The sequence below is a fragment of the Pogona vitticeps genome, chromosome 1 (genome assembly GCF_051106095.1).
Source record: "Pogona vitticeps strain Pit_001003342236 chromosome 1, PviZW2.1, whole genome shotgun sequence".
NCBI classification, from domain to species: domain Eukaryota; kingdom Metazoa; phylum Chordata; class Lepidosauria; order Squamata; family Agamidae; genus Pogona; species Pogona vitticeps.
This window is the reverse complement of record NC_135783.1, coordinates 72,134,561-72,149,059: the sequence shown is the minus strand read 5'-3', so window position 1 is coordinate 72,149,059 and position 14,499 is coordinate 72,134,561.

The window sequence follows — 14,499 nt, the reverse complement described above, 5'->3', positions numbered from 1 at the left end:
AATGGGTTATACAGAGAGCACCAGCCATATGAGTCTTTCATGACAATCAGCCTCAAACCCAAGAGCATCTGCAGGAATTTTTCAATAGGGTGGAAAAAACTGTGTAGTGGTCTGACAGTGTAATTCACATGCATAATACATATCACTCACTACTACACAGTTGGCAAAATCCTGTCCATGCTGTGTAACATAAAGTTACACTGGTGTAAAAGTGCCAGGTGTTATGCTCAACAAGAAATTGTGCTCTACCATTGCAAAATTGGGTACACATCCCTAGCTCAACCAACTGCACAATGTGCTGGCATAAGTGCTTCATGGATAACACTTCCGCCAAAGTACTTTCACAGCTACCATGGGCACAACCTCAGGTTTCATGCATATAATTGTGCAATACTCTAGAAGCAGCAACAAAAGCAAGATGTACGTATCAATAGATAACCAGCTGGTAGATTACAGGAGGGGCACTCCAAAGTCAGAGGGTTGTACATACCTACTTCTGAATCTTGGAGGATCATATTTGCTTCTTCTCCCTCCCAACCACCCAACCACCCCTTTCTTATTTTGAAAATATGTATATACTGAAAAACCACCCTCATATTCTGTAGCAGCTATACTCTTCAAAATATGTTACAAAATTTTGGAATCAAAATACGTCGTGTCCATCCCCTCGTGACCCCATGGACCAGAGCATGTCAGGCCCTCCTTTCTTCCACTTTCTCCAGAAGTTTGGTCAAATTAATGTTGGTAGCTTCAATGACACTATCCAATCATCTCGTCCTCTGCTGTCCCCTTCTCCTCTTGCCTTCATGGATTGCCGCCTTGTCGTGGCGAAGGGGCGTGAGTAATTCAGAGAAGCTATGGGCTATGCTGTGCAGAGACACCCAAGACAGACAGGTCATAGTGGAGAGTTCTGACTAAAAGTGATCCACCTGGAGCAGGAACTGGCAAGCAACTCCAGGATCTTTGTTAAGAAAACTCCATGGACAGAAACAAAAGGCAAAAATGGTTAGAGCAGTTGTGGGTTATTCAGGCTCTTTGGCTGTTTTCTGAAGGTTGTACTTCCTAACGTTTCATCAGTCTCTGTGGCTGGCATCTTCAGAAGACAGGAGTAGCACTCTGAGCTATGGTGCAGTTTGTTTGGGAGGTGAGTATTTATGGCTGTGGGATCAGCTTCTGTAAGTAGATTAGTGCAGTTCTGCTGCCTCAGTTATACTTTTTTCCTTAGCTTTCTCTTAAAGGACCAGTTGGGTAACTGCCTACAGGTAAAGCCACTGCCATGGATTTGAGCTTTTGCTCTTTAAGGTAAGGCAATTAAAACATTTTCTCTCCAAACTGATGTTGTGCATCAGGAGTAGTTTACATACAGTCTTTTCTTAAAAAAAAAAAATTGCCAATATCCTGAAACTGCTTATTAAGCCTCTTCACAATACTGGGAAATTGAAAGTGGAAGGCTTGCTTTAGCTTAGTTTCAGCAATCCCTTAAACGGGAACTGATCCAAACCAGAATGTGTCTACACACACCCAGAAAAGCCGAAGCCCCTTCACAGGGGCCAGAAAGGTGTGGGTAGCAACAATCTGGGGCAGCCTGGGGTGCTTTAGCAAGGTTGTCCTTTGATCACCGTATCTGGCTGAAGATGCACTTAATTCAACATTTTGCCACATTTCTTATTATTCATTTATTATTTTTAATGTACATGCTGGATGGGAGATTCAGGGGTTGGGCCCCCAAAAGTTATTTTTTGGGACACCAGCCTAGAACAATATCCAAATCCAAAAGGGGGGAGATTTCCTCTCAGAGAGATTGTTGACATCATCACCAGGACTCAGCCAATCCTGAGGGGGCTGCTGTTGATGTTGCCTTGGCAACTCACCACAGGCTCCTGGGCCTTTACGACATCACAGGGGGCCCACCTCTCTGCTTGCAGATAAAAGGGGCTTGAGAGGCAGGGCAGGAGACCAGGGGAGGAGACAGCGGCCAGAGAGCAGTCCGGCAAGAGAGGGGCTGCTGGAGATACAGACCTTGTCAACAAGGCAAGTTCTCTATTAAACAATGCATTTTAGTTGGAATCCTATTATAGGGGCTTGTAGCGAACAGCCCTGCCATCACCTGTCCATCACAGTGGAACAGTGAAGAAGGAGCCGATGAGAGGACGGAAGGTGGAGCCAAGGGGGGAGGGGGCTGGATATAAAGGCTGGTACAGTGGTGCCTTGCATAACAAGCGCACCGTTTAACGATGAATCCGCATAGCGATCCATTTTTGGGGATCGCTAATACGATCGCATTTCGATGTTTTAAGTGCCAAAACATCGCATTCCGATGATCAGTAAGCGTTTCGCTTACCAATCTCCGCATTGCAATGTTTTTTTAAATAGCTGATCGGCGGTTCCAAAATGGCCGCCGGGTGCCTAAAATGGCTTACCAAGAGCACTAAAATGGCGGCCAGATGGGGAATCTTCGCTCAACGGTGAGTTTTTCCCCGATAGGAATGCATTAAACGGAGTTTAATGCGTTCCTATGGGGTTTTCCATTTCGTTTTACGATGTTTCCGGACAGCGACGATTAATCCGGAATGGATTAATCTCGCTATGTGGGGCACCACTGTATATGGAGTATGAAGGGAGATTCTGGTAGTGAGAGACAGTGTGAAACTTAAGAGTGAACTAAGAGTGAGTTACACATCTGTAAGAATACTGAATGGAACAGAGAGTTAATAGAGATTTAAAGTTAAAGTAGAAATGATACAAATACAAGTGATTAGCAATCTGTGATTTACCTATGGAATATTAATCATATGTTAACTTCCCTGATCTAATAAATGAGCTAAGTTTTAAAAGTACAAACGTCTCCTCGAGTGAATGGTATTGAGGCAGCAATACCTGGTGGCAGCGAAGAAAGAAGAAGGGCAAGAACCTCGTGAAGGCCTGAGAGAATAGGGGCTTCAGAGGAGATCGCCACAGGGGCTTGCATAAGGTTTGAATAAGTTGCCTTGGCTACTTGCAGCTAATTGATGGAGTGCTGGGGTATATGCTAGTTGCACAAACAGGCACATGAATAAGCATGTGACCAAGACACACCATAGCACCTTTCAATTAGCCAAGGCAAGTGGCACAGACCTTAGGCAAAGACCCATGTGCATGCACCTGTAATAGTTACATTTATTGGCTGAAATCCATAACTAAAAACCACGTAAAGCCAAAGCTGGCATCAGCAAGGGAGAACACGAAGGCAGAAACCCAATTCAGAGGCAGGCAGCAAGTCTGTTGTGCAGGAAGTCGCAGGTTCAGTCCCTGACAGCCACAGTTTAAAAAGCAGTCTGGAGGAACTATTGACAAATACCACATGAAAATTAATAAACAAAAGCAACACCAAAAGCACATTCAAAGCAATCAGGCTAAACAGCCCTTTCAAAAACCCCAGTCAGGTGGCCATTCACTGAGTGAAAGGTTGCCTGAAAAGAAAGGTCTTCACCTGCTTCTGAAAGGAGAGGAAAGGTAAGGACAGCCTGGGCTACGGTGGGTGGGAGTTCCAAAGTCTGGGAGCATCTTTGAAACACAGCTGCATCAGCGAAAACTTCCTGGATGATGTTATAATACTGTTATGTGTTTAAAATACCTAATATATTGTTATATATTATGGACTCCTTATAATATCTTATTTATGGCAGGGGCAAGAAAAAATATCTAAAAAGCGTCAACCATGGGTCCAGGGCTACATTTCTGTGATTCTGTCTTTCCTTATTCATTTATTATTTTAAATGTTTTTTCCTATCTCAACCCTGGGAATGTTCCTTTTGGTGTACATGCTGGATGGGAGATTCAGGGGTTGGGCCCCCAAAAGTTATTTTTTGGGAAACCAGCCTAGAACAATATCCAAAGGCCCAAAAGAGGGAGATTTCCTCTCAGAGAGATTGTTGACATCATCACCAGGACTCAGCCAGTCCTGAGGGGGCTGCTGTTGCTGCTGCCTTGGCAACTCACCACAGGCTCCTGGGCCTTTACGACATCACAGGGGGCCCACCTCTCTGCTTGCAGATAAAAGGGGCTTGAGAGGCAGGGCAGGAGACCAGAGGAGAGGCCAGGGGCCAGAGAGCAGTCCAGCAAGAGAGGGGCTGCTGGGGACACAGACCTTGTCAACAAGGCAAGTTCTCTATTGAACTTGCTAAGTGGGCTTACTTTTAGAAATCTTGCCGTTTTTCTTTTCTAGTAAAAAGTTTATTTCCCCTCTGACCCTTGCAGAAAACAATTGGCTGCCACAACACAACATTTTTAGTAAAAGGCCTATGTCCTGCCTCTCCACTGTGAAACAGCAAAACCTAAAATCGGGGTAGGAAAATTCCTTAAAAGCTGGGGGGGGCGTGTTTAAATTTATTGTTTTAAAAGGAGATACTTTATAGCATATCATTGAAATATCAGGGTATTTTTTAAAAAGGCTGTTTAAAAAACACTTGCCTAAACAGAAGAATCTTTACTAGATGGCAGGCACTAAAAAGAGAGGAGAAAGGTCTAGGGCAGGGGTCTCAAACATGCAGCCCGGGGGCCATTTGTGGCCTGCCGGATGGTAGTTTGTGGCCCCCACCTTGCCTGCCCCCCTGAAGCGCCCACATATCCTCTGCTGTCAAGAGTCAAAAAAGTCTCGCCTCACTTGCCAACTGTCTCCCAAGACAGCGCCTCTTGAACCCTCCATTCGGAACTGCAGCCTGCCAGCCTGCCCGCCTGAGTGTGCCTTTTTTTGAGGGGGGCCCTCAGAGGAAGGTTGCTGGACCTCCATGTGTGTGTGTGTGTGTGTGTATGCGCTCACACTTGTGGGGGCCCATCCTGTTCTGTCTAATATCGTGGGTACCGATGGAGGCTTTTCTCCTTTCGCAGGCGTTTCTGTGAGTTTTTTTAAAAAAATTTATGTCGTGCCCTCCTCCCCCCGCCGGTGCTCCCTTCCTTCTCCGCTTCGTCATCCTGCTGTTGTTGTTGGTGGTGGTAGTGAAGAAGGAGCCTGAGGGGGTTGTGGCTGGCAACAAGGGCTCGCGTGCCCCTCCTTCCCCTCCTCCTCGGAGCCCCTCGGGCTCTTGCTCCGCTTGGCAGAAAATCTGATGCGGCCCAGCCTCGCCCAGACTCTGCCTCCAGCGGCCCCCAGGTAAATTGAGTTTAAAACCCCTGGTCTAGGGAAAGTGCTAAAGCAAACCCTTTATCACTTAACTATCTATTCCGAAGGGTAGAAAGGCTATAGATGCATGGCATGCTTCAGTATATTTTCTTGAAAAATTTTTTTCTTTAAACTGATGTGTATCAGCAGTAGTTTACATACAGTCTTTTTTTTTTTTTAAATAATTGCCAGTATCCTGAAACTGCTTATTAAGCCACTTCACAATATTGGGAAATTGAAAGTGGAAGGCTTGGTTTAGCTTAGCTTCAGCAATCCCTTAAATGGGAACTGATCCAAACCAGAGTGCGTTTACACACACCCAGAAAAGCAGAAGCCCCTTGACAGCACCCAGAAAGTTGTGGGTAAGAACACTCGGGGGGCAGCCTGGGCTGCTTTAGCAAGGTTGTCCTTTGATCGCCTTATTTGGATGAAAATGCACTTAATCCAACATTTTGCCAGGCTTTTGTCAGTTGGATGGAAGTACAGTGGTGCCTTGTATAACGAGTGCCCCGTTTAACGACGAATTCACATAGCGATGGCAAAAATGCCATCGCTTTTGCGATCGTATAACGAAGGTGCCTATGGGGAAAAATCGCTTTGCGATGTTTTCCCCATAGGCACCATTTTCCCCCAGCTGAGCGGCGGGAGCCTCCAAAGGAGCGCTCCCGCCACTCAGCTGGGGGAAAATGCCTGCGGTGGCCTTTGAAGGACCCTTCTGAAGGGTCCTTTTGAGGCCACCGTGGGGGGAGGGTGGGGGGATCCGATGCCTGTCAGCCATCCTGGGCTTGGATCCCACCCGCCGCCAGTTACCCAGCCTTGGGTAACTGGCGGCGGGTGGGATCCAAGCCCGGGATGCTTGAAAGGCATCCGGATCCCCCCGCTCTCCCACTCTCCCCCCGCGGCTTGGATCGGACCCGCGGGGGCTAGCCCTGCCATGGCTGGACTCCCAAGAGTCCAGCCATGCCCGGGGTAGCCCCCACGGGTCGGATCCAAGCTGGATCCAAGCCGCGGGGGGAAGGTGGGGAGACCCGATGCCTGTCAGGCATCCTGGGCTCAGCAGTGCGGGGCGGCAGGGACAGGGTGGAGGGGTCCCGAAGGTTTCCAGGCTTTTGCCTGGAAGCCTTCGGGATCCCTCCCCCACCCTGTCCCCTTAGCTGGCAGCCACCTCTCGCTGCTTTTCCCAGCCTGGATCGGCCTCCTGGGAGTCCAATCTCGGCTAGGGAAGGCAGCGCGGGGCGGCGGGGACAGGGAGTACGGGCCCCGAAGCCTTCGGGATCCCCCTCCTCCCTGTCCCCTTAGCTGGCAGCCACCCCTCGCTGCTTTTCCCAGCCTGGATCGGGCTCCTGGGAGTCCGATCCAGGCTAGGAAAGGCAGCGCCAGGCGGCGGGGACAGGGAGGAGGGGTCCCGAAGCCTTCGGGATCCCCCTCCTCCCTGTCCCCTTAGCTGACAGCCACCCCTCGCTGCTTTTCCCTGCCTGGATCGGGCTCCTGGGAGTCCGATCTCAGCTAGGGAAGGCAGCGCGGGGCGGTGGAGACAGGGAGGAGGGGTCCCGAAGCCTTCGGGATCCCTCCCCCACCCTGTCCCCTTCGCTGGCAGCCACTCCTCGCTGCTTTTCCCAGCCTGGATCGGCCTCCTGGGAGTCCGATCTCGGCTAGGGAAGGCGGCGCGGGGCGGTGGAGACAGGGAGGAGGGGTCCTGAAGCCTTCGGGATCCCTCCCCCACCCTGTCCCCTTAGCTGGCAGCCACTCCTCGCTGCTTTTCCCAGCCTGGATCGGGCTCCTGGGAGTCCGATCTCGGCTAGGAAAGGCAGCGTGGGGTGGCAGGGACAGGGAGGAGGGGTCCCGAAGCCTTCGGGATCCCTCCCCCACCCTGTCCCCTTCGCTGGCAGCCACCCCTCACTGCTTTCCCCAGCCTGGATCGGGCTCCTGGGAGTCCGATCTCGGCTAGGAAAGGCAACGCGGGGTGGCGGGGACAGGGAGGAGGGGTCCCGAAGCCTTCGGGATCCCTCCCCCACCCTGTCCCCTTAGCTGGCAGCCACCCCTCGCTGCTTTCCCCAGCCTGGATCGGGCTCCTGGGAGTCCGATCTCGGCTAGGGAAGGCAGCGCGGGGCGGTGGGGACAGGGAGGAGGGGTCCTGAAGCCTTCGGGATCCCCCACCCACCCTGTCCCTGCCAGTTTTTAGTCCATTGGAACGCATTAACCAGGTTTTAATGCGTTTCAATGGGCTTTTTAATTTCGCTTTACGATGTTTCCGTATAGCGATGTTAATCCTGGAACGGATTAACGTCGCTATACGGGGCACCACTGTATCAAAAAGTATTTGCTTTTTCTCAGACTAATCTGAATTCTCTGTGTCATGCTTTGGCTGAGGGCACCAAGGATTTGGTGGATCTGCAAGTAGCTCCTCCTATAATCTCTCTCTCTTTCTCCAGAATGTTCCTGGAAACTGCATTCCAATGGCTGGGGTGTGAAAATGGCATCCCATTATCTTGTAACTAGAAAAAGAACTGCAAAGATGTGATTTGAGGACAAATCTCACAACTACTTCTAAAGTTGCTGTAAATGCAGAGCCCCTTCTGATCCATTAAAAACAGATCAACTTAAAAAAGAATAAACAAAGATGTTTAACTTCACTTTTTCTTCATTTATTCCCCCCACGCACACACATGCTAGAGAAAACATTAACAAACCAGTAGCCACAAATATTTTAACATGTTTTTAAATATCCATTGGTCCTTGCCTTAATTTTGAAACACTTAAGGCAGTTGCATTCATTGAATATCACTGTGGATAGACAGATGAGGCCTGAAGGAGCCTGAGTTCATATCTCTAGCCACAGAAACTCACTGGGGGTGGGGGTGGGGGAGGGATCGCATCAGTAACCCACTTCTTGAATATCTCACACATCCTGAAACCCATCATACACTGACCTGCCACAACATTAAAACCACTCACAGGTGAAATGTATAGCATTGTTTGTGTTGCTAGAATGACACCTGTCAAGAGGTGGGATATATTATGAAATAAGTGAACAGTCAATTCTTGAATTTCATGTGTTGGAAGCAGGAAACATTGGCAAGCAAAAAGATCTAAATGACTTTGCAAGGGCCAAATTGTGATGGCTACATGACGGGGTCAGAGCATCTCCAAAATGATATGTTTCGTAGGGTGATACAGGTATGCAATGCTTAGTACCTACCAAAAGTGATGCAAGGAAGGACAACTGGTCAGGGTTATGGGCAGCCAAGGCTCTCTGATGCACATGGGGAACATAGGCTAGCTTGTCTAGTCCAATCAGACAGAAGAGCTAGCATAGCTCAAATGGCTGAAAAACTTAATGATGGCCATGATGGAAAGGTACCTGAACACCCAGTGCGTCCCAGTGTGCCCTTTATGGGTGTGTGTAGCCGCAGACCGGTCAGAGTGCCCATGATATTGGGGAGGTAGTTTTAATGTTGTGACTGGCAAGTATAAATGGGAAACAACTTGATGGCAAATAACATACTAAGAGGTGAATTCTTTAGTGCTGCCATAGCAAAAGCATTACTGTGATAGAGTATGACTGGATAAAGTATAAGTGATTTGAGTATCATGAGATGTGTGTCTGTGGTGTCTAGAGACTGAATGGTGTGAATTGGCTACAGGAGAAACATACTGGTGTACCATCTGAGATAGCTATGTTGCAGTCTCCTATTCACCTAATTTGTGGTGACATCCACCTATGTATGGGGATTACAACTTTTGCATTATACTTGGTGATTTTTATTTTAATGCAGCATACTTTATGGGGACTATGTATCCAGTTCTCTGCTGTACTAGTAATATGCCCTGCAGCCTATGTGGTCTTGTGCTAGAATCATGTTCCTTGAGCACCGGCAGAAGGAAGGGCTGGTAAACCACTTCTGAGGGCTTTATATCTACGCCCGATATGTGTAACCGTCAACTCAATAGTTAGAAGCAAATTGCCATGTTTAATTATGCAATTTAACCTGACAATATCCTTTAATGGATGGTTAGTTTTATTAAACCAGTTTTCACATACTAGAGGAGCAATTCCATTGGTAATGTAAAAGTGGTTCTTGAATTAGGACTCGGATATTCTGCTGCCCTTTAAAATCATTTCCCACACTGGATTTTTCTGTTAAGGACTCACTTCTAGGAACGCCGTCTGTTATCTTGACACCTTTTGCAGTGATATCATGGTTAATGTTCTACTCCAGAGGTGTTAACTCTGAATACACCGTTGTTGTTGTTGTTGTTATATTGGAAGGTTTTCAGCTTCCTTTATTGTATTTTCCTTGTGTGGGTAGATGTGTCACTTGATTTCAGCATTTTAGTACAGAATTTGTATGGATATGCAGAGTAGTATATAAGTACTCTTCCACAGTGGGAGTGATCTTGGAAATTGAAAATATAGTATATGAACCAGAAAGTATGCCCAGACCAAGAGAAATAGATGTCTACCCAACTGATGAAGTGCTGGGGTATATCCTAGTTGCACAATCAGGCACATGAACAAGCATGTGACCAAAGCACGCCATAGCACCTTTCAATTAACCAAGACAAGTGGCACAGACCTTACAAAGACCTATGTGCATGCACCTGTAATAGTTATATTTATTGGCTGAAATCCATAACTTATAACCATGAAAAGCCAAAGCTGGCATCAGCAAGGGGGAACACGAAGACAGAAACCCAGTTCAGAGGCAGGCAGCAAGTCTGTCATGAAGGAAGTCGCAGGTTCAGTCCCTGACAGCCACAGTTTAAAAAGCAGTCTGGAGGAACTAATGACAAATACCACATGAAAAATTAATAAACAAAAGCAACACCAAAAGCATATTCAAAGCAATCAGGCTAAACAGCCCTTTCAAAAACCCCCGTCATATGACCATTCACTGAGTGAAACGTTGCCTGAACAGAAAGGGCTTCACCTGCTTATGAAAGGAGAGGAAAGATGAGGACAGCCTGGGCTACGGTGGGTGGGAGTTCCAAAGTCTGTGAACATCTTTGAAACACAGCTGCATCAGCGAACACTTCCTGGATGCTGTTATAATACTGTTATGTGTTTAAAATATCTAATATATTTTAATATGTTATGGACTCCTTATAATATCTTATTCATGGCAGGGGCAAGAGAAAGTATCTAAAAAGAGTCAACCATGGGTCCAGGGCTACATTTCTGTGATTGTGTTTTCCTTATTCATTTATTATTTTTAAGGTTTTTTTTCCTATCTCAACTCTGGAAATGTTCTTTTTGGTGTACATGCCGGATGAGAGATTCGGGGGTTGGGCCCCCAAAAGTTATTTTTTGAGACACCAGCCTAGAAAAATATCTAAATCCAAAAAGGGGGAGATTTACTCTCAGAGAGGTAGTTGACACCATCACCAGGACTCAGCCAATCCTGTGGGGGCTGCTGTTGATGCTGCCTTGCCAACTTTATGACATCACAAGGTGCCCACCTCTCTGCTTGCAAATAAAAGGGGCTGGAGAGGCAGGGCAGGAGCCCAGAGGAGAGGACAGGGGCCAGAGAGCAGTCCAGCAAGAGAGGGGCTGCTTGGGACACAGACCTTGTCAACAAGGCAAGTTCTCTATTGAACTTGCTAAGTGGGCTTGCAAGTTAGCCGCTTGAAGCTGAAAGAGATCTGGGCTTGTGTCAGCAATGGACTAGGGGGAAGCTGGTGGACGTTGGCAGACAGAAGCTGGTGGAATCGAAGCTTGGTGATTTCGCAAGACAGAAAGTGGAAGAGGTTGGCGGATGAAACTGGTCGAAGTTAGTCTGCTGAAACCAGCTGGCTGAAGCTTGGTGGATGTGGACGGAAGCCTGGGCGTGTGTATAGGAATAAGTGGTGGAGTGAATGGGCTGGCTGGCGTTCCATGGGGATGTTGCCGGGATATGTGTGTGACGGATACATTTGGGAGCTGCCAGAGGCTGGTTTCAGAAGTGGAGTGGAAGAGATGAACGGGCAGATATTCCTGACGGAAGCCAGTGTATGCTGGCAGGCGGAACTTCGGGATGAAGTTGCTAGAACTCTGGTCAGTGGATGCATCTAGTCTGAATGCTGCTGATAGCGGTGGACAAGCTCGTCCCTTAGTTGGTGTTTTTTTCTGTCTTTGTCCTGCAGGGCCAGGAGTTTACTCTTCCCGAGGATGATGATGCGGCATCCTGCTGTAGCTAAGCCAGGCTGTCTCTGCTGAGGGCCAAGAGACCTGTTTAGCCTCTTTTCAAAAACCAATAAAAGTATTTTTCAGAAATGGTTACCAAGTGTTTTCTTGTCTGTCAAGGGCTGTCACGGCAGCATCTTCCCCTTGGGGACAAATGGCACGGGGTGGGTCTTTGTGAGGTTGTGGTGCCTTGTGATATCATAGGAGGTAGGAGCCTCTCTAATAGTGGCAAAATAATGTCCCTGCATGCATGTGTGAGAGAGTGAGAGAGGCATTATGGGTGTCTGTGAGGGTTCAGTTTTCGGGGCTGTTTGTTCTCCAAATAAAGGACGGGTCGGTTGAGGTAAATCAAAGGGTTCAGTATTTATTGCAACATCAACTCCAACAGGGTTCACGCCTAAAAAGGGGTTCAGAGATTCTTGCAACATGTTACTCGGTTTCAACGGGGTCCATAAACTATTTATAAAAGGGTTGGTTGTCTCTGGGTTCCAAGGTCCTGTTAACAACGGCACAGTCCCCTGCCCAGGGTCCAATTCGTTTTCCAGCGAGATCAACAGAATGGTCTCTTCGTCCCCGCTCCACTCACCCCAGGACGACTCGTCTCCTCCATCGACTCCCCAGGGGCTGGGTAACCCCCCAGCTTCCTCAACTCGGCTATATGCCATTGCTTCTTCCGTTCTAGCTCTCGGGCCACCGCTTCCCTTTCTTCCCGGAGCTTCCTCCTCCACTCCTTGGCCTCGGTTTCACCCCAATACGAAGGGCGAGGTTTCAGCCCAAGCTGACGGCGTTTCTCCGCCTCTTCATGTGGGACACAGACCTGCTCCCACTTGTGGGTCCAGGGATCCTCCATCCAGATCCACTCCCATCCCCCCCTCCCGGTATCTCTGCCGGCTTCCCTCTTATATCTCCCGCCGCCGCCTCAATCTCCTCCCTCCTTTTTCCCGCCAAAGATTCCCCGGGTCCCGGGGAAAGGGTTAACCCTTTCATAGTCGCCTCCAGGTCTCGCGTATGTACCCCCTTATTCAAGGTAAGGGGTTCGGCGACCACTTGCTCCCAATCTGGGGTCTCCACGCCTTTCTCTTCCTGACGCGTTGGGGACGGAGGTGGGGATGTCTGTGTGTGGAGGGTTCTCTTTGAGAGCGACGGCACTCCCACTAAGGCCTCCACTTTGGGGGCCTCACAGTGTCCTGTACTACAGATATGTGCGTGAGAGATACAGGAAGCTAGTAAGCCCTGGTGCCAATTCAGAGAGGGTACAAGGTGTATAGTCAAACACTATGGCCACCCCATAGCAGTAAATGAGATTTCTGTTCCTTCCCTTCCACCATGGCCCTGAGACTTGTCTCCCTGAACTGGGAGATTCAGCCAAGTACAGCCATTCCTGGCATTGTAAGTCCTTTACTGAGACCAGGCGAGCTACGCCTCATGATCACCATCATCTCCTGCATCACTATGCATGCTCAAAGAAGCTTACTGTCCTACCTCTCACACCACTACCACAGTGGAGGAAATGGAGTTGGAGAGGTTTGGGGGAAGATCTTACATTCAAATCATGCGGATCCATGGCTAGGATGCACTGCAAAAAAGCACTGCCTGAGCGAAGTGGCTGCCTCTGTGTGCCTAGTGGCACATCATTCTTGACTGCTGTTCTCAGTGGTACTAAAAGGTGGATCCAGAAGCATGCTCTGAAAAAAAGTACAGTCCTGTGCCTGCTGACCCCGCAGTAAGTTACATTCGGCTCAGTTGGACTCTGAGGAGACAGACTCATTTAGGCTTGCAAATGTCTAGCTGTAAAGCAACTTCTTCCTGCAAATGGACCTATGTGAATTTGTCCAATGAATGTCCCCAAGAGCAAAAGATCTGGGCCACTTGCCTGCAACATCGTCAGTGCTTATTGCACTTCTGGTCAACCCAAGATGACCCACAGCAGTCTGCTTAAAAAGTAGCCACAGAGACAAGTCCTTAATCACTACAGCTGGTATTGCAAAGCGATTGAATTTAACAAAAATGAATTAACCTGTTAGGAAAAGAACAACCTGGAGATGCATAGCCCCACAGCTCTCTTCACATACGTGCCATGTTCCTGGTGTATAGGTTTAAGGATCTTGGAAATATGAAGGAGAAATGTATATGTGGACACACACTCTCTTTTACTTGCGTACGTAAGAATATGTTTTAGAAAAAGAGAAATGTGATTGAATTCCACTAAATTGGAGCCCATAAATTAGGAGCCCATTATTTAAATTAAGTAATACTTATTTACAATTAAAATTTGTGTGGTACTGGAAGGTGAGTTTTGCAATGTTTAAATGACGTACGTTTTACTTTTAAAAATCTTTCAGGTTTTTTTTTTCTATAAAAAAGTTTATTTCCGATCTGACCCTTGCAGACAACAATTGGCTGCCACAACACAACATTATTAGTAAAAGGCCTATGTCCTACCTGCATAGGCATCCTTCAGTCTCGAGAGACTATGGTAACATGCTCTGAATCGAGGAGTGTCCTCTCCAGAGCATGAAGCCCGGGTAAGGTAATATGGAGGATAGGCTGTTACCCAAGCAGCAGATCCCCCCTCTCCACATTGCTGAAATGATCCAATGGAAAGGCAAGAGCCAATACAACTGGTTCCAGCAATGTCGCAGGAGTTGGCAGAACGACACGAGCTGCCTTCGGGACTCCAGCTCTGGATTTTGCCTCGAGGTTAACTCCTGAAGCCTTTTCCATGAGTGGATATAGCCACAAGGCAGTGGAGGTTTGAAATTGGAGTTTTCCAACAGTGCAGAAACACCAACCTCTCCACTGTAAAACAGCAACATTTAAAAATGGGGTAGGAAGACTTCTTTAAAAAGCTTGGGGTGTGTGTTTAAATTTATTATTTTAAAAGGTGATACGTTACAGCACATCATTTAAATATCAGGGTGTAAAAAAAAAGCCTGTTTAAAAAACACTTGTCTAAACATAAGAATCTTTACTAGATGGCAGGCATTAACAAGAGAGGAGAAAGGTCTACCCACGCAAAGGTGCTAAAGCAAACCCTTTATCAGTTAACCATCTATTCCAAAGGGGGGGGATAAGGCTATAGCTGCATGGCATGCGACAGTTTATTTATTTAGCAGTTATTTTAAATTTATACACTGTTCCACTGAATTCAGGCTGGAATGCCCAGTCCTTCTCCTGCCCATGTTATCTTCACAACAAT